Raw genomic sequence first — 19,114 nt, 5'->3', positions numbered from 1 at the left:
TTTCAAGAGGCTCCAGAAGCCTCCTTTCAAGAGGCCTGGAAGCCTCCTTTCAAGAGGCTCAGAAGCCTCCTTTCAAGAGGCTGGAAGCCTCCTTTCAAGAGGCTCAAGCCTCCTTTCAAGAGCTCAGAAGCCTCCTTTCAAGAGGCTCAGGAAGCCTCCTTTCAAGAGGCTCAGAAGCCTCCTTTCAAGAGGCTCAAGCCTCCTTTCAAGAGGCCTGGAAGCCTCCTTTCAAGAGGCTCTGGAAGCCTCCTTTCAAGAGGCTCAGAAGCCTCCTTTCAAGAGGCCTGGAAGCCTCCTTTCAAGAGGCTGGAAGCCTTCCTTCAAGAGGCTCAGAAGCCTCCTTTCAAGAGGCTCGGAAGCCTCCTTTCAAGAGGCTCGGAAGCCTCCTTTCAAGAGGCTCGGAAGCCTCCTTTCAAGAGGCTCGGAAGCCTCCTTTCAAGAGGCTCGGAAGCCTCCTTTCAAGAGGCTCGGAAGCCTCCTTTCAAGAGGATCGTAGTCTTCTTTCAAGAGGCTCGGAAGCCTTCTTTCAAGAGGCTCGGAAGCCTCCTTTCAAGAGGCTCGGGAGCCTCCTTCCAAGCCTTTCAAGAGGCTTGGGGGTCGTTCAACAATGATGTCACAGGATTTAGGGGGGGAGGGGGTCTTAGATTTTGTGACAGTACATATACTAGGTATACAAAAAAGCGTGACAGAGGGAGGAGGGGGGGGGGGGTCTAGAAATCTCAAAAAGTAGTGGACGTCATATTTGAATCGCCCCTTGGGAGCCTCCTTTCAAGAGGCTTGGGAGCCTCCTTTCAAGAGGCTTGGGAGCCTCCTTTCAAGAGGCTTGGGAGCCTCCTTTCAAGAGGCTTGGGAGCCTCCTTTCAAGAGGCTTGGGAGCCTCCTTTCAAGAGGCTTGGGAGCCTCCTTTCAAGAGGCTTGGGAGCCTCCTTTCAAGAGGCTTGGGAGCCTCCTTTCAAGAGGCTTGGGAGCCTCCTTTCAAGAGGCTTGGGAGCCTCCTTTCAAGAGGCTTGGGAGCCTCCTTTCAAGAGGCTTGGGAGCCTCCTTTCAAGAGGCTTGGGAGCCTTCTTTCAAGAGGCTTGGGAGCCTCCTTTCAAGAGGCTCGGAAGCCTCCATTCAAGAGGCTTAGAAGCCTTCTTTCAAGAGGCTCGGAAGCCTCATTACAAGAGGCTCGGAAGCCTCCAATCAAGAGGCTCGGAAGCCTTCTTTCAAGAATCTCGGAAGCCTCCTTTTTTCAAGATACTCGGAAGCCTCCTTTCAAGAGGCTCGGAAGCCTCCTTTCAAGAGGCTCGGAAGCCTCCTTTCAAGAGGTTCGGTAGCCTCCTTTCAAGAGGCTCGGAAGCCTCCTTTCAAGAGGCTCGGAAGCCTCCTTTCAAGAGGCTCGGAAGCCTCCTTTCAAGCACTCTGGAAGCCTCCTTTCAAGAGGCTCGGAAGCCTTCTTTCAAGAGGCTCGGAAGCCTCCTTTCAAGAGGCTCGGAAGCCTCCTTTCAAGAGGCTAGGGAGCCTCCTTTCAAGAGGCTCGGGAGCCTCCTTTCAAAAGGCTCGGCCTCCTTGCAAGAGGCTCGGGAGCCTCCTTTCAAGAGGCTCGGAAGCCTTTTTTCAAGAGGCTCGGAAGCCTTCTTTTTTCAAGATACTCGATAGCTTCCTTTCAAGAGGCTCGGAAGCCTCCTTTCAAGAGGCTCGGAAGCCTCCTTTCAAGAGGCGCGGAAGCCTCCTTTCAAGAGGCTCGGAAGCCTCCCATCCAGAGGCCGGGAAGCCTCCTATCAGGAGGCTCCGGAGCTTCCGTTCAAGAGGCTCCGAAGCCTCCTTTCAAGAGGCTCGGAAGCCTCCTTTCAAGAGGCTCAGAAGCCTCCTTTCAAGAGGCTCAGAAGCCTCCTTTCAAGAGGCTCAGAAGCCTCCTTTCAAGAGGCTCAGAAGCCTCCTTTCAAGAGGCTCAGAAGCCTCCTTTCAAGAGGCTCAGAAGGCTCCTTTCAAGAGGCTCAGAAGCCTCCTTTCAAGAGGCTCTGGAAGCCTCCTTTCAAGAGGCTCAGAAGCCTCCTTTCAAGAGGCTCAGAAGCCTCCTTTCAAGAGACTCTGGAAGCCTCCTTTCAAAGGGCTGGAAGCCTCCTTTCAAGAGGCTCAGGAAGCCTTCTTTCAAGAGGCTCAGAAGCCTTCTTTCAAGAGGCTCGGAAGCCTCCTTTCAAGAGGCTCAGGAAGCCTCCTTCAAGAGGCTCCAGAGCCTCCTTTCAAGAGGCTCAAAGCCTCCTTTCAAGAGGCTCAGAAGCCTCCTTTCAAGAGGCTCAGAAGCCTCCTTTCAAGAGGCTCAGAAGCCTCCTTTCAAGAGGCTCAGGAAGCCTCCTTTCAAGAGGCTCAGAAGCCTCCTTTCAAGAGGCCTCAGAAGCCTCCTTTCAAGAGGCTGGAAGCCTCCTTTCAAGAGGCCCGGAAGCCTCCTTTCAAGAGGCCTGGAAGCCTCCTTTCAAGAGGCCTCAAGCCTCCTTTCAAGAGGCTCAGGAAGCCTCCTTTCAAGAGGCTCAGGAAGCCTTCTTTCAAGAGGCTCAGAAGCCTCCTTTCAAGAGGCTCAGATGCCTCCTTTCAAGAGGCTGGGAGCCTCCTTTCAAGGGGCTGGAAGCCTTCTTTCAAGAGACTCTGAAGCCTTTTTCAAGATACTCGATAGCTTCCTTTCAAGAGGCCTGGAGGCCTCTTTCAAGAGACTCAGGAAGCCTTCTTTCAAGAGGCTCAGGAAGCCTCCTTTCAAGAGGCTCAGAAGCCTCCTTTCAAGAGGCTCAGGAAGCCTCCTTTCAAGAGGCTCAGAAGCCTCCTTTCAAGAGGCTCAGAAGCCTCCTTTCAAGAGGCTCAGGAAGCCTCCTTTCAAGAGGCTCAGAAGCCTCCTTTCAAGAGGCTCAGAAGCCTCCTTTCAAGAGGCTCAGGAAGCCTCCTTTCAAGAGGCTCAGAAGCCTCCTTTCAAGAGGCTCGGAAGCCTCCTTTCAAGAGGCTCAGAAGCCTCCTTTCAAGAGGCTCAGAAGCCTCCTTTCAAGAGGCTCAGAGCCTCCTTTCAAGAGGCTCAGAAGCCTCCTTTCAAGAGGCTCAAGCCTCCTTTCAAGAGGCTCTGGAAGCCTCCTTTCAAGAGGCTCGGAAGCCTCCTTTCAAGAGGCTCAGGAAGCCTCCTTTCAAGAGGCTCAGAGCCTCCTTTCAAGTGGCTCAGGAAGCCTCCTTTCAAGAGGCTCAGAGCCTCCTTTCAAGAGGCTCGGAAGCCTCCCTTTCAAGAGGCTCAGGCCTCCTTTCAAGAGGCTCAGGAAGCCTCCTTTCAAGAGGCTCAGAAGCCTCCTTTCAAGAGGCTCAGAAGTCTCCTTTCAAGAGGCTCAGAGTCTCCTTTCAAGAGGCTCAGAAGCCTCCTTTCAAGAGGCTCAGGAAGCCTCCTTTCAAGAGGCTCAGAAGCCTCCTTTCAAGAGGCTCAGGCCTCCTTTCAAGAGGCTCAGGCCTCCTTTCAAGAGGCTCAGGAAGCCTCCTTTCAAGAGGCCAGAGCCCTCCTTTCAAGAGGCTCAGAAGCCTCCTTTCAAGAGGCCTGGAAGCCTCCTTTCAAGAGGGCCTGGAAGCCTCCTTTCAAGAGGCCTGGAAGCCTCCTTTCAAGAGGCTCAGAGCCTCCTTTCAAGAGGCTCAGAAGCCTCCTTTCAAGAGGCTCAGAAGCCTCCTTTCAAGAGGCTCAGAAGTCTCCTTTCAAGAGGCTCAGAGTCTCCTTTCAAGAGGCTCTGGAAGTCTCCTTTCAAGAGGCTCTGGAAGTCTCCTTTCAAGAGGCTCGGAAGCCTCCATTCAATAGGTTCAAAAGTCTCCTTTCAAGAGGCTCGGAAGCCTCCTTTCAAGAGGCTCGGAAGCCTCCTTTCAAGAGGCTCCGAAGCCTCCTTTCAAGAGGCTCCGAAGCCTCCTTTCAAGAGGCTCGGAAGCCTCCTTTCAAGAGACTCGGAAGCCTCCTTTCAAGAGGCTCGGAAGCCTCCTTTCAAGTCGTCAAGACTGTGCAGAAAACATCTCCTTTTTTTAGACATTCTGCAATCTTTCGCAATATGCCCAAAGTTTTGACACTTTCTGCATCTCGGTCCCTTCGGTGGGATGGCTTGCTTGGATCTGTTGCTGTGATTTTTGTATCCGAGCTTTTGGTTACGTTTAAGTTTCGACATAACGCCGACCCGCCGTTGGAATTTGTATTTCCTGGGGCAGCTTAGTTTTTATGGCGTCATCAGTGATTTTCGTTCGGGAATTTTCCAGAGCCAGATCATTGGCCTGTATTCCTCCGGAAGACCACAAAGCAATCCATTCTACTGAAATTTTGAAGCCGATTCTATTTAGCTTAGCTCACCCGATTTACATATTCGGACATCGATGAACAGCTTATCAATTCCGATTTTACGAGTTTGTGAGCAGGCCAAATTCTCCTAGTCAAGCCGGAATCCTCAAATGCTTTTTCCAGGTTTTCCAACACTTCACGTTGTCTCCTTGACGTGAACGTAAATAATCGGCTCAAAAAGAAGACTCACCTTAGCTCTTGCCTTTCGTTCTTTCGCAGGGTCCACAGCTTCGTACATTCCGTTCGCATTTTGCTTCGTCTTAACGGGTCCCCAGAGATCTTCCAACTTGAGGCACGTTTGCACAGCAAAATTCCACGTGACCCAATTCTCCCGCCCAGATAACCGTTCGATTCACGGCAGACTTGAAATTGCTTCCGCTTGATCCTACTTGACTTCCGGTAGCCACACATGACCAGGATTCATATAAGTGTGATCCACCCTACTGTCTAAGCTAAGGCGACGAATTATTTAAACACCAATCACCATGACCGACCCTTGACACAACCCCGTGTCTTCATGAAACGTTCTAAACGATGCGTTCCCATTTGAGACCCTAGAAGAGCGTCTCGTGAGAATGTTTCAAATGAAGGCAATCTAGTCTCATTCGTTGAGTCGCTTCAGTCCTATGGGTGCCCAGATGGGGTTGAGCGCCTTAGAGGTGTACGGAGAAATGCGGTTTAAAAAGTGATCACCGTGTTTACTATCTCTTAAGAATTCTGAAATTGTTATGGATTTTTTACATAAGGAATTTATGTAAACTTCTTCCTTTAACTTGAATTTACTCGTTTAAGAAAAAACTTTGAAAACCTCAAAAACTTTTACATCACAATAATAATTTTCACGAGGATCTGCCAATTAATAACCGATTTTTAAATACGTTCTGTAAACAAATAAACTTCCTTTACTGAGTGGATAAGAGCGTTTATCTTCGACCCTAGCGATTTATCGAACAAGTCACTGGGCAGCTATCGTTCAGTCAACCGTTTCCGAAGGCTGCACTTTCGATAGCGTAATTACATCGCTGCCGTCGTCGTCGTCGTCGTTGTCTTCGATGTCAACGTAACAGGGAGGGGACAAACAAACCGTCAGGAAAAACAAACAAACTTGACGCAAAACGCAATGGGCAATGATAGATCACTGCCGTCTTGTAGGTTTTAAGTGACGGGTCCCGTCAAGTGAGCTCGCCAACCAAGTTGAGAGCAAAACAGTAACGCATGATTTAGCAGCGCGCAGTGGTGAAGGGCAGTCAGGTGAAGAAAGTTTTTTTCTTTTGCCAATTCGCGAAATCTTCGGAAGGTAGACAATAATAAATTGAAGAAATAATCCTAAAATACAGGAACTCCTGTTTAATTAATAATTAGAAATGGCTGAATAAAATTTTACTCAAATTTTGATCGTGGAAGTTATTCTAACGTAGAATCCAAAAACAAACGTATCTGATTTCCGAGGTGAAATCACTCGCGCATCACGACCAACCAGGAAACCTATTGAGCAATGTATTCCCTACCAATCATTTCCAGCAGCGCAAACAAGAAACTATAATGACGGCGATCAACCTGCCCAGACGTCTGGCGAGAATTCTCCCACGTGGGCGTTTCGAATAAAAAAAAGCAACAACGAGTAGAAAGAAAAAGTGATTAATAAGAATCTTCCCTTCCCCTGGGCATAGAGTTGAGGGAGAATACCACCGCCACCAGACGGCACTCCCCCTGCTCGAGAAAGCGGAAATACGGCCGAGCTGCCGCGCGATCTTCATTGTCTATAAAAGCTCCAGCGATGTTGCAGAGGCTAAATGCCGTTTGTGTGTATCGCCGTCGCCGTCTCGATTCGGCGGTGGAGGCCGCGCGCTGCGCTTTCTTCTGCGCCGACTCAGACGCGACGAGAGAGCAGCATTGTGGATTAACATTATAAAAGGGCGTAACCGTACTGGAGAATGAAGATCATCCGCGTTTTCGCGTTGCCATCACTGAATCAGAAGCATGGTCGAGATTGTTCACAAAGATTGTTTCGTCCTTTTCAGATGTGAATCCAGCAAGCTCGCGCACACGTCACGGTTTATTGTTTTTCCTTCGTTTGACGGCACTGCAACTGCGTTGTTAAACGAAAACGGTAACTAAGGGGCGGAAGACGCAGTGTGTAGTAATCAGCTAATAAAAGCAAAATCTGCGCACGGTTTTATTACTTGGATGAATAGCCGGTTCGCTAGTTTCTTGGTTGAAAGGCTAACAAAGGCAAAAAAGATGACGTTGTTGTCTCTCATATGGTTCGAACGTGTAATTGCATCAATGATGAAATAGAAAAATTCGGTCAAATACAAAAACTTCAAGACTTAGGTCATTAACGAAACCGATCGTTTTGAATACAGAAAGGATTGTAATAGGGGGAATGACGGCTTTGGCAGGTTTTGTTCTATTATTGGCAGGGTTTTTTTTTATGACTGACTATGCTCAAATTTGGCCTAAACATTCTTTGAATATCAAAGAATATTGTGGCCAAATTACATAAAATTTGGTCGATAAAAACCCCCCTGACAATAGTAGAACAAAACCTGCCAAAGCCGTCTTTCCCCCTACTAAATTAAGACAACATTCACTAAATTTCTCGAATGACGCTTAACATCTAGTTCTTGGGAATTTCCACAATTTTCTATTGTTAGTAGGAAATCTTTTATAGACATGTAATCAAGACTGATTGAGAATAAACTTTCAGTGCTTATAAACCAATTTTAGGCGGTGCTCATGAGGATGGATATGAAAGATTGACCATGAGCTCGCTATAACTTCAAAGCACCAAAGAGCAGAAAGGATACGAAAGACTGAGCGTGTTGCAAGAAAATCCTACAAAAATAGTAATAGCTTCGAATTCGATTGGTACAAAAAGCTCAGCCATGATACGCAATCTAGGATGCAGAAAATGCTATGACCGAAATAACAAAAATATGTTTTTAAACTGATTGGCAACTATTTTATTTGTTCATTAAAGATACGATTTTTGGACAAGGATTCAGAATTATATAAAAATCTAAATTTGCCTAAGCTTTATAAACAAACGTTCCAACTGTTGATTAATCATCCGCTTGTCAATTTACCATACGAAAGAAATCCGGAAAGTCCGTTATTAATTAACCCGCTCCATCAGCGCGGTCAACGACATCGACCCCGCTGCTGGAACGGAACCAAATTCCTACTTGACTCCGGTCATCGCATCCGCCCGTTCGGCACCCAAATTGGGTCGACCGGTTGAACTTCGACACTTCGGATTTGGAGTAATACCGAACCAACCAACCAACCACCGCCGCCACCATTCGCACTGAAAACAAACACCTTCTGCGGCTGCCTGCAACCAAACCCGGGTAATATCAGTCGCACATTTTCAACCAACGGCCTTCACGCCGCTCGGTCCATAACCTCCGCCGCGTAGGGTGCAAAGCTGCGCAAGTAACCACAGCCACAGTTCCGACCTGTTGGAAGTTTATTAAACCGCGACGGCTTCAACCGTCCTCGTCTCGAGGCGTGGGTTGCATCTGCTCCGAGTGGTGCAAATTTTGTAATAATTAACCACGCACTTCTTCTGTTCTGTGGCAGAGAACACTGAACTTGTCAGTCACCTTTTTTTTTTCTTTCGCCGCCGGCATAGAGTGGATTTCAACGGTAACATGCATCAGCGATCACTCAATCACATCCCCAATCAATAGACCCAATTAGATCATGCTGTGAGCAGGAATTCGACTCTGATTGATGTTCGGCGTGCGAGCAAATTAGATTTCCTAATCCAATGCAGAAGGTGTTGCTGCTACCCAGAAATATGTTTAACCAATTATACGCTTCCGCCGGCATCCAATAGCGGCTTCTGAATGCCATTCCCGCAAAGGAGCGAAAGTAATTTCGATCTGCGTAAAATTCGGCCGCCGTTCCAGGTGGGGACACGGGGGGAGTCAGATTGCTATGAACCTGCCGGAAGCCTGACGGCCGCGGATTATTTACTATAACTGCTGCCCAGCCAAAGAAGCCGCACTCGTAAAGCTGTCGATGCAATTTTATTCTGATCGATTTTAAGTGCGGCGATAAAACTTGTCCACTCCAACTTCTCACAGCAAGTGTGGAATTTACGAGAGATAAATCGCTCCGGTTACGAGGGGATTTGCACCGTGCGGATTGACCTTGAAACCCGATCGGCGAAAGCCATTAAACAACTTCTTTGTTTATGGTACGGTTGTTACAAGCATCTAAACACGTGCTTCACGCAAAAGCAAATCCCCCAAAATTGCCCCAAAACGCCACTTGAAATCGATCGTTCCACACCCCATTGATTCATTCATCCATTCTCTCCGCGTTTGTTTCCATTGGTCATCCGCCCGCTCGGGAGCTGCTAATGGGGTACCACAGACTTCGTCGCCTACCCTGCCACCTTTTCCCCCCGGAACCAAGATAATAGATGAGCCGGTAAATATTTGCTTTCACAAAGCCGAGAAAGCAAAATTTTTTACTAACGCGATTTGGGTGGGTGGCAAAAGCGATAGAACCGAACTATCTTACTATTAGTGCCTAATAGCTTCTTCTGCGTTCTGAGAAGGGTATCATTTTCTACAACTCAATCGATCAATCACCCTCCTCAACCCGTTCGCAATAGTCTTTCCATACGTGCCTTTCTATCTCACGCTTCGCAGCATTTTACGAAACAAATCGCCTTCGCTTATGCAACCCGCACGACGATAGTTTGTCGGAGCTTGTTCTCATACATTCGTTCCGTTGTTCCAGTTTTCCACGCTAATCATTACGGTCAACAAAACGGCTTGCGCATGCCGTTCCGTCGGTATAATAACGGTGATTTGCAAAACGAGTGTTGCCCTTGAAATCACTTACCTTGCATTGGACTGTCGGGTTTCGGACTCGGCTTCCGAGTCGTGGTGACGCTTGGCTCGCTTCTCCCGGTAGGCCCCGGAGGACCTAGACCGGGATCTGGAGTGATGGCGTCGCTTCGAGCGGGGCATCTGTGGAAGAGAATGAAAGAAGAAACATAACATTCAGTTCGATCGAATAAATCTTCGTGTATTAGCCATACCAGGAGTGACAAACCCAAATAGGGGGAGACGGTATAAAGTGACCACCCCCCACAACCCTATAACCATCTTCTTCTTCTTCTTATTGGCATTACATCCCCACACTGGGACAGAGCCGCCTCGCAGCTTAGTGTTCATTGAGCACTTCCACAGTTATTAACTGCGAGGTTTCCATTTTTGCATTCGTATATCATGAGGCTAGCACGATGATACTTTTATGCCCAGGGAAGTCGAGACAATTTCCAATCCGAAAATTGCCTAGACCGGCACCGGGAATCAAACCCAGCCACCCTAAGCATGGTCTTGCTTTGTAGCCGCGCGTCTTACCACACTGCTAAGGAGGGCCCCTATAACCAACTAAGGTTAAAAATCAGTTGATACCTTTAAATATTTGTAGGACCATCATACTGCCGTGAATCGCATATCTGTCCCATCTTTGCTGGGTTTCCTATTCATATGGGACAAATATGCGATTCACGGCAGCATAATATGCGAATGTGGAAGTATTTTTGTTCAATTGAAGTTAATTGCCTCTTTTCCAGGTATTGGACCACCCGACTTGGACATTAATTTACTACTAGTTTACTTGTGGACGCAGTAGCGCCCGCGGCAAGTGTTTTTTTAATCAAAATTTTCAACGTCAGTTGTCTGTGATTTTTTTTTCACCAAATGCTGTGTCTGGTTGTCTAAGGTTGTCACTGATTTGTTTTCTGCATCTGATAGTAAAAAAGAATTGAAGTGTCACATATTTTATTTTTTGTGAGAATTTTCCCGCGTGCTGCGTCTGGTTGGCTAGTCACCGGACAGACAAACAGAGCTATTATATTTATGATGATGATGATGATGTACATTTATGTGGAAGATTTTGATTTAAAAAATGTATTGGAGGTAACCACTTTCCGAAGGATGATAGCTTCAAGTCGCGTCCACTTGCATCGAAGGAAAATGATTACCTCCAACACATTTTTCAAATCTAAATCTTCCACAGCATGTACATAATGGAAATAATAACAAAATTCAAAAACTTGATTTGATGTAACTTTCTATGTTTGGTTGCTCAACATTATAGAGCGACGCTGCTATAAATACCCACCCCTGCTATAAATCGCCCACTTTGACAGTAGAACCTTCAGTGAAGCTTTGCGCCTGGAGGAAAACACGGAAAGTTTGAGTGGGGATGACCTGGCTGCGGTTCTGTCACGAGCGTGCGACGCTACCATGCCGAGCAAGGCACGACCGCGGAATTGTGGAGGAGGAGCATATTGCATACCTTCGAGCAGCTTGCCTCCGGGCTAGAAGAAAAACGCAAAGGACACACTCGGCGGAAGTGAGGGAGGAACGCATCGAGCAATTGGCAAATAAAGGTTGCACGAAGAAGAAGAAGTCGAAGGATGATATATAAATAAAATTGCATGGCGAAGCATACGAGAAGTTTTTTAAAACTCTTCTAAAAATTCCAGGAGTAATTTAATTAAAAACGGTTAACAGTACGGGGTTGGACTTTTCTTCTACTGCATAATAAACGCAATTTTTTGATTTCATGTTTTATTTTGTGATATCACCCTTGATACATAGTATAAGCAAGGTCCAACCCCGTACTGCTTTCCGTTTTTAATTAAATTGCTTCCAGAATTTTTGAGAAGAGTTTTAAAAAATATCCCGTTTGCTTCCCCGTGTAATTTTTTTCAAATATCATCCTTCGACTTCTTCTTCTTCATGCAACTTTTAATCGCCAATTCAAAGCAGTGACTCACTGCCAGTGAGGCTGGCTCTAAACAAGGCCATCAAAGAAAGCAAGAAAGCCTGCTTCTACAGATTGTGCCAGAGCGCCTACTCGAATCCATGGGTAAACGCCTATCGGGAGGTGATGACCAAAACAAGATGAGCAATGGCTCCTCCCGTGCCATAGCCAACGAGGCTGAAGATGATAATCGAAGCACTATTCCCGCACCACGGCCCAACCCATTGGCCGCCAGCAGCGAGGGTAGGAGCAAATGACGAAGCAGTGGCGAGGGTGACGGTAGAGGAACTACTGACGGTGGCAAAGTCTCTCGATCCGAGTAAAGCACCTGGTCCATAATGACTAATCCGGACATGTTTAGCTTAGCCATGCAGAGGTATCTGGACGAGCGGACATTTCGGATATTTGGAAGAGACAGCGTTTGGTCCTGTTACCGAAGTCTGGTAAGCCACCAGGAGGCCCCTCAGCGTACAGACCAATCTGTCTAATAGACACAGTAGGGAAGCTACTAGAGAAGTTGATCTTGAACAGGCTGTTGTTGTACGTGTTGGAAGTAGGAGGATTATTGAGCGAGCAATTCGGCTTTCGAAGAGAAAGGTCTACTCTGGGTGCCATTAAATCGATGGTTGACACTGCAACGGTCCCCATCGAATGCAAACGGCGCGGTATGCGTTACTACGCAGTAATAACACTCGATGTGCGGAATGCATTCAACAGTGCGTGCTGGATGGAGATCGCGAACTCGTTGCTTCGGCGTGGAGTACCAGTAAGGCTGTACAAGATTCTGGGAAGTTACTTTCAGAATCGAGTATTGGTCTACGAGAGATACGAAGGCTTGTATCATGGCAGGGGTCCCATAGGGATCAATTTTGGGTCCATTGCTGTGGAACGTGATGTACGATGGCGTGCTGAGGTTAAAGCTCCCACCAGAAGTCAAATTAGTAGGATTCGCCGATGACGTAACCATGACCCTGTACGGAAAATCCATTGAGGAGGTTGAATTGACTGCAGTCTAGTGGAGGAATGGTTACGCAGCAAGAAGCTCCAGCTGGCGCATCATGAAACGGAGATGATAGTCGTTAACAACCGGAAATCGGTTTAAGAGGCGACAAGAGTCGGCGGCTGCGACATCACCTCCAAGAGATCTCTGAAACAATTGGGGGTGATGCTCGACGATAAGTTGAGCTTCAAAAGTCACGTCGACTACGCCTGCAAACGCGCGTCGACGGCGATAGCGGCACTATCGAGGATGATGGCGACCAGCTCTAGGGTGTGCTCCAGCAAGCGCAGGTTGCTAGCAAGCGTGGCTGTTGCAATACTACGATACGGAGGTTTAACCTGGGGATCGGCGTTGAGTGTAAACTGCAACGTGCGAAAGCTGGAGAGTACTCATAGGCTAATGTGCCTGAGAGTCATCAGCGCATATCGCATGTGTACTCGCGGACATGATGCCTATCAAACTGGTGGTGGAGGAAGACGAGGAGTGCTACGCCCTCAGGTGCACCGATAACGCTCGAAGGAAAATCAAGGCCCCAACGGTAGCCAAATGGCAGCGGGAGTGGGACAACTCGGCTAAGCGCCAGCTACCGCGCGAACTTGACGAAACTACCGGTTTCGGAGGAGCTCCCGCTTTCGGGGAACTTCTCGTCGGAGATCCGCCGTCGGGGACTATCCAAGTCGTTCGCGATCGCGATCGAAGCGGAAGCTGAATGGCTCAACGAATAAGGTTGTGGCATAGCCAGCCATGCTTGGTATCCGGAAGTTGCTAAGCATAATAAATAACCAACCGGAAATCATCAAGGCAATCCATTTGTTATAATAATATGTTAGATTCATTCCATTATCAACTCTCGAATAAAGTAGTTGCATGTTTGACGCCTTCCTTCATTCCTTCGATACTTTACATTTGGCGACGAGAGAAACCGAATCCAGAATGAATTTTGTCAAGCCTCCGGAATTTAATGTTGGAGATTCCTGGCCCTTGTATGAAGAGCGTTTGAAGAGATTTTTCGTTGCCTATCAAATCGATGATAAGGACGACAAAAGGAAATCTGCGTTTTTATTGACGGCTGTGTCTATGGAAGTCTACCAAATTGTTAAGAATTTAACGTTCCCGGCGCTACCTGAAAATAAGAAGTTTTGGAGCTATGCGATTTATTGAAGCAGCGGTTTACCCCGACGCTGGTTGTTTTCCGGGAGAGAGCGAAGTTTTTGAGGCAAGACAAGGTGAAGGCGAATCGATTGTGGAGTGGAGTACTCGCTTGAAGAAGTTAGCAGCCAACTGTGAGTTCGGCGACCAATTAAATCCGTTTTGTTGAACATTTTGTGACCGGCATGCGAAGAGGACCAATTTTCGAACGCTTATGCGAGGAGGAAGCAACTTCGACGTTGGAGAACCTTTTAAAGATTGCTATGAAGAGAATCTACTATGCAGCAACGAGAAGTTTTGGAAGTCCATAAAATTCAAGTACATGAGCAAAAGAAAAGTACAAGAATGAAGCCAAGTGCTACGCGTGTGGTCAAGGAGATCATGATTTCAAGAAATGCCAATACAAAAGTTATATCTGCCGCAATTGTGACAACAAGGGCCATTTGGCGAAGGTTTGTCCATCAAGAGATAAGAAGCAATCAAGAGAGAAGCATAGTTTGAAAGTGAATCATTTGCGAATCAACAAACTCGATGTTCCTCCGCCGGTGGAAATTCAAGTTGTCGTGAATAAACATCCTGTCAATTTTGAAGTCGATACCGGAAGTCCTGTGAACGCTATTTCAAAGAGCATGTATGATCGATTGTTTCAAGACATCCTTTGAAGACAAACTCTACTGAAGAATTTTTGTGCTACAATGGTTCTGGTTTCCGTGCTGTTGGGACGTTCAAAGCTATTATGAGGTACAAGGAGCATGAATCATTGGAAGAAGTATTTGTTTTTGAAGGAACCCGTCAACCCTTATTCGGACGTCAAACAATGAGGAATTGGAATTTGAAAATCGATTTTCACTTCTTATCAATAGACGAAAAGGATTGTAAGAAGTTATTGGATCCAATTTTGAAAAAACATACTTCGGTATTTGAAGGTGAGTTGGGGCGATTCAAGCACAACAAGATCCATTTGGCTTTGAAGGATGACGCTGTTCCAAAATTTTGTAAACCGAGAAAAATTCCGTTGGCATTTAAAGAAAAAGTTGAAGTAGAACTGAACAGACTGGAGAGCTCCGGTATTATTTCAAAAGCCCCTTCATCGAAAGCTGAATGGGGTACACCATTAGTACCAGTTTTAAAGAAAGATTCTTCATTACGTTTGTGCGCCGATTACCGTGTCACCGTGAATCCGTTTTGTTGGACGACCACCACCCGTTTCCTGTTATAGAAGATATTTTGCTGCTCTCCAAGGAGGAAGATATTTTGCCAAATTGGATTTGAAGAACGCTTATTATCAGCTCGAAGTGGATGATGAAACGAAGAGGATTTTGGCGTGGAGTACACATCGTGGAGTTTATTGGATGAATCGTCTACCATTTGGCACGAAGCCAGCATGTTCAATTTTTCAAGGTACGTTAGAACGAGTTCTTCAAGGATGTCGTGGTACCGTTATTTACCTAGATGACGTCCTGATTGCTGGAGCGACAGTGCAAGAGTTTTTGGAGAACCTGGATAAAGTTTTAAACCGTTTGAAGGAAGCAGGGTTCCTGTTGAACAAAGACAAATGCGAATTTTTCAAGCGAATGGTAGCATACCTAGGACATGTTATTGATGAAGATGGACTACACAAAGATCCAGAGAAAGTGAGAGCCATATTAGACGTGAAACCGCCAGCTGATGTCAAGGATGTTCGAGCGTTTGTTGGACTAGCAAATTACTACGCAAAATTTTGTCCAAGTTTGGCGCAGTGTTTGAAGCCCCTGTATGAACTGTTGAAGGACGGTGTGAAATTCTCCTGGGCCAACAATCAACAAAAGGCGTTTGAGAAAGCGAAGAAGCTACTTTCCGAAGATACCGTTTTGGCTCACTATAATCCTAATCTTCTTGTTCGGTTATACTGTGACGCATCTAACGAAGGTATTGGGGCCGTGATTACTCATGTTTTCCCGGATAAATCTGAACGCCCGATTTCATTTGCATCTCGGATTTTCAAGAAACATGAGGCTGGATATTCCGTTATTGATCGAGAAGCATTAGCGATCTACTATGGTATCAACAAGTTCAGCAACTATCTGTTTGGCCGTCACTTTGAGCTGATGACCGACCATAAGCCGTTGACTGGGTTGTTCAATCCGAAGGGTATCCCAAGCATAGCTGCTGGACGGTTACAACGATGGGCGGCATTCCTGGCGAACTACGATTATGAGATCCGTCATGTGAAGGGTGTGCACAATGTCCCAGCTGATTTTCTCTCAAGATTTCCGTTACGCTGTGAAGATGACGAGAATGATGAAGATGCCGTAAGCTTCCTGAATTTCATTGAAGTTGAAACACGGTCTTTGGTGGAACGGAAACAGATTGTTGTTGAAAGCCGAAGGGACAAGCTTATCAGCCGAGTTGTCAATTACGTTCAGTCCGGATGGCCTAATATGATTCAGGAAGATGAATTGAAAACATTCTATCAAAAACGTGACGAATTGAGTGTAGAAGAAGGTGTTTTACTCTGGGGCTATCGTATAGTTGTTCCCACCAAGCTGAGAAAGATGTTGCTAGATGAACTTCACAAGGTACATTTGGGAATCGTGAAAATGAAAAGTATGGCCCGATCGTACTTCTGGTGGCCTAATTTGGATAACGACATTGAGACCCTAGGAAAAAAATGTGAACTGTGTATTCAGCAATGATCAGAAAGAAGTGATCCTGTTTTGCCTTGGCGACTGACGTCTGCACCAGGAGACAGAGTTCTCATAGATCATTTTCGTTTCGTGGATCGGATTTCTTTGTTATGGTTGACAGCTACAGTAAATGGATTGAAGTTTTTCCAGTTCGCACATTGACGTCCAAAGAAACAATTGAGAAAACTTGTGAATATATTTCAAGATTTGGTGCAATTACCACTTTGGTGTCTGACAACGGAACAGCATTCACGTCGGAAGAATTTCAAGAATTTTGCAAATCAAGAGGAATTAATCATTTACGAACCGCGCCATACAGCCCGTGTTCAAATGGTGCCGCAGAAAATGCTGTGAAAACAGTGAAAACTGCTTTGAAGAAACTTAGCAGCGATGCAGTTTTCCAGAAGAAATCGATGTCCATGATGATCAACTCTTTTCTGGAAATGTATAGAGCTTCAAAACATGCGACGACCGCGGAAAGCCCATTTAAATTGATGTTCGGCAGAGAAATGAGATTAAGGTTTGATTCATTGAAGTTTGATGCTGCAAAACGCCAGTGCGACACAATTGAAAAGGTAAATACTAAAAAGAAGCCACTAACATTCGTTGTTGGGGAAACTGTATACGTTCGAGACTACAGAAATCCAAAGAAAGCAACGTGGATGCGTGGAAAAATTTTGAAGAAGCTTGGAGCTGTACTCTTCGAATGCTCGTCGGACGAACTTGGTACAATCAAACGGAGAAGTAATCAAATACTAAAGTATCCATATGATGATTATGAAGAAGGAAAGCGAAACACCAATCACTGTGATTTCAACAACGACGATGCAGATTCGGATGCAAGCTACGTTTCGCTTGAAGATGATACGGAGGAGATTCGAACAAACCATCAATTGAACGGAACATATGTTACGAGGTATAACCGAGTTGTTCGACCACCAAGACACTAGGAGGAGGAGTAGTTGTGGCATAGCCAGCCATGCTTGGTATCCGGAAGTTGCTAAGCATAATAAATAACCAACCGGAAATCATCAAGGCAATCCATTTGTTATAATAATATGTTAGATTCATTCCATTATCAACTCTCGAATAAAGTAGTTGCATGTTTGACGCCTTCCTTCATTCCTTCGATACTTTACAAAGGTGAGATCTGAATGGCTCAAGGCAATCGAAACTCGGTTATCGGAGTAGGCTAGGTCCACCGCCGAGCTGAGTAGCTGAACCGGAAGTTATCTCCACCCGGGATCCTTGGATTGACCTCGTCCGGTCACCCGTGGAGACGGGTAGTCGGTTACGGGGGAGCTTCCGACGTCGGAGAACTCCTCGTCGGAGTAGGATTGATCCACCACCGGGGACTATCCGAGTAGTTCGCGACCAAGGCGTGAGCTATATGGCTCAACGGTTAAGCAAGAAGCTAAAAGGCGCAGTGCATGGGAAATCGGTTAATCGGAGTAGGCTAGGTCCACCGCCGGGGATCAGTTGAGTAGATCGTGGCGCGCGAATGCACCGGCTACGGATCGTCGGGGCACCACTGAACCGGAAGCTATCTCCACCCGGAATCTTTGGTCTGACCTCGGCACTAGTATGGTCACCCGTTGAAGTGAGAATGTGCGTAGGACTTGAGCGGATCAATGAACATGCTAACCAGGTGAAAGTGTAGTGTTGGCAATGTAATAGCCATCCACTGATGCAGGTCGTCGGTATCGAGGGAGCATCCGCCGCCAAAGGGCTCAGACGTAGAAAAAAATGGAGAGAGGCACTGTGAAAGGTGTCGTTTTGGGAGGAGTAAGCAGTATTCCCCCACAGAAGTAATACTGTAAGTTAGTCCCGGGGGAACGGGGCATTAGAAGAGAGGGTAACACACAGAGAGAGGGACAGACAGACATCACCTCAGTTCGTCGAGCTGAGCCGATCGGTATATAACACTATGGATCTTCGAGCCTCCTATAAAAAGTTTGTTTTTGGAGCAAACATATAGCCTTTACGTAAACTTTATATACGAGAAAGGCAAAACATGTTACTTAGGTCCTTTGGAAAAGTTAAGCGGGAATTATTAATTGAGAAGAGTTCTGGCTATGAACTTTATTGTACACACTTTATTTTCCTGAAGTGATGTGTCGGTATGTATCGTTATCTTATCATGATTAATATATTTCGATTTTATTTTTATCAATTAAGGCAAACAAGATACATGCTCATGCAATTCATTACTGAGGAAATGCTAATACAGTCGACTATCTACATCTCGATATTTTATATCTCGATATCTCTTGCTATGTCGATGGTTTCCTCGGTCCCTTCAATCTACATACATTTGGTCATTCTACATCTCGATAACTTCCCTATCTTGATATCTCTCTATCTCGATGTGTTCTGATCATGTTTTGTTCAGGATTCATTCTCCTTATGTCAATAATATGTTCAAACTTGTAGGCTGCTAGACTATCTTAGGACAATAACAAACACATCAACAATAAGAAATTACATTTGTTTTGTTGTCATTTTTTTATAGTATAATCAAGTAAGTAAGATCCAATTTAATGTGTTTCAGTTGGACATACATATTTCGATCATTGTGATGAGTAAGGGTTCCAAGTCATGTGCATGAAGTTATATAGGAAGAAATAATCTACAACTTCAAACAGCTTTTTTTAAAAAAAGTACATCAAAACACATCTCTGAAAATCGCACCAGAGCTCACTTAAAGTATTCTAAAGAGAATGGAAGTGATTCCAGCTGCTCTTATTTGCTCTATTAATAGCTGTTAACGATTTTCTGGATGATACTCTTGCGCTCAATAACATAGATATATACAAACAATAGCTTTCCATTGATCCGTCCCAACGAAGCGCCCATGTGCTGAAGTTTCTGTAGGATTTATATAATTTCTCAGAGGAACTTGAAAAAGAACTAAAGCAGTTTTGCAAATTCTTTTGTTTGATCAAAAATGGTCACATAGCTTTCGATCATCCAAGAAATTTGAGAAGCAAAACTCTCGCTGATTGTCCTTGCAATCCGAATACAAATATTGCCGAGTATTCATTCAACATCGCGAAGGGAAGACCTCAAAAACCGTTTCAGGAATGTTCAAATAAAACAAAGAAACAACGTGTTGAAGACTTCATCAATAATAATGAACCTGAGGAGCTAGCGTTTTCGACCAATATATCAAGTAGCTCAAGCACA

At 45.8% G+C, this 19,114-nt stretch overlaps 1 protein-coding gene across 1 annotated transcript in view; it reads right to left on the bottom strand.

Moving 5' to 3' along the window:
• LOC134206799 (kinesin-related protein 9-like) overlaps positions 1 to 19,114 on the bottom strand; it is a 294,183-nt gene that overhangs the window by 264,619 nt on the left and 10,450 nt on the right. Inside the window, exon 3 of the transcript XR_009978317.1 lies at positions 9,176 to 9,303. The gene's annotated coding sequence lies outside the window, so the exon portion shown is untranslated. The remainder of the gene's footprint in view (positions 1 to 9,175; positions 9,304 to 19,114) is intronic.

Source organism: Armigeres subalbatus, chromosome 1, assembly GCF_024139115.2.
Source record: "Armigeres subalbatus isolate Guangzhou_Male chromosome 1, GZ_Asu_2, whole genome shotgun sequence".
Classification (NCBI taxonomy): Eukaryota; Metazoa; Arthropoda; class Insecta; order Diptera; family Culicidae; genus Armigeres; species Armigeres subalbatus.
The sequence above is the reverse complement of the archived record's forward strand: the minus strand, read 5'-3'. Positions and strand labels throughout refer to the sequence as shown.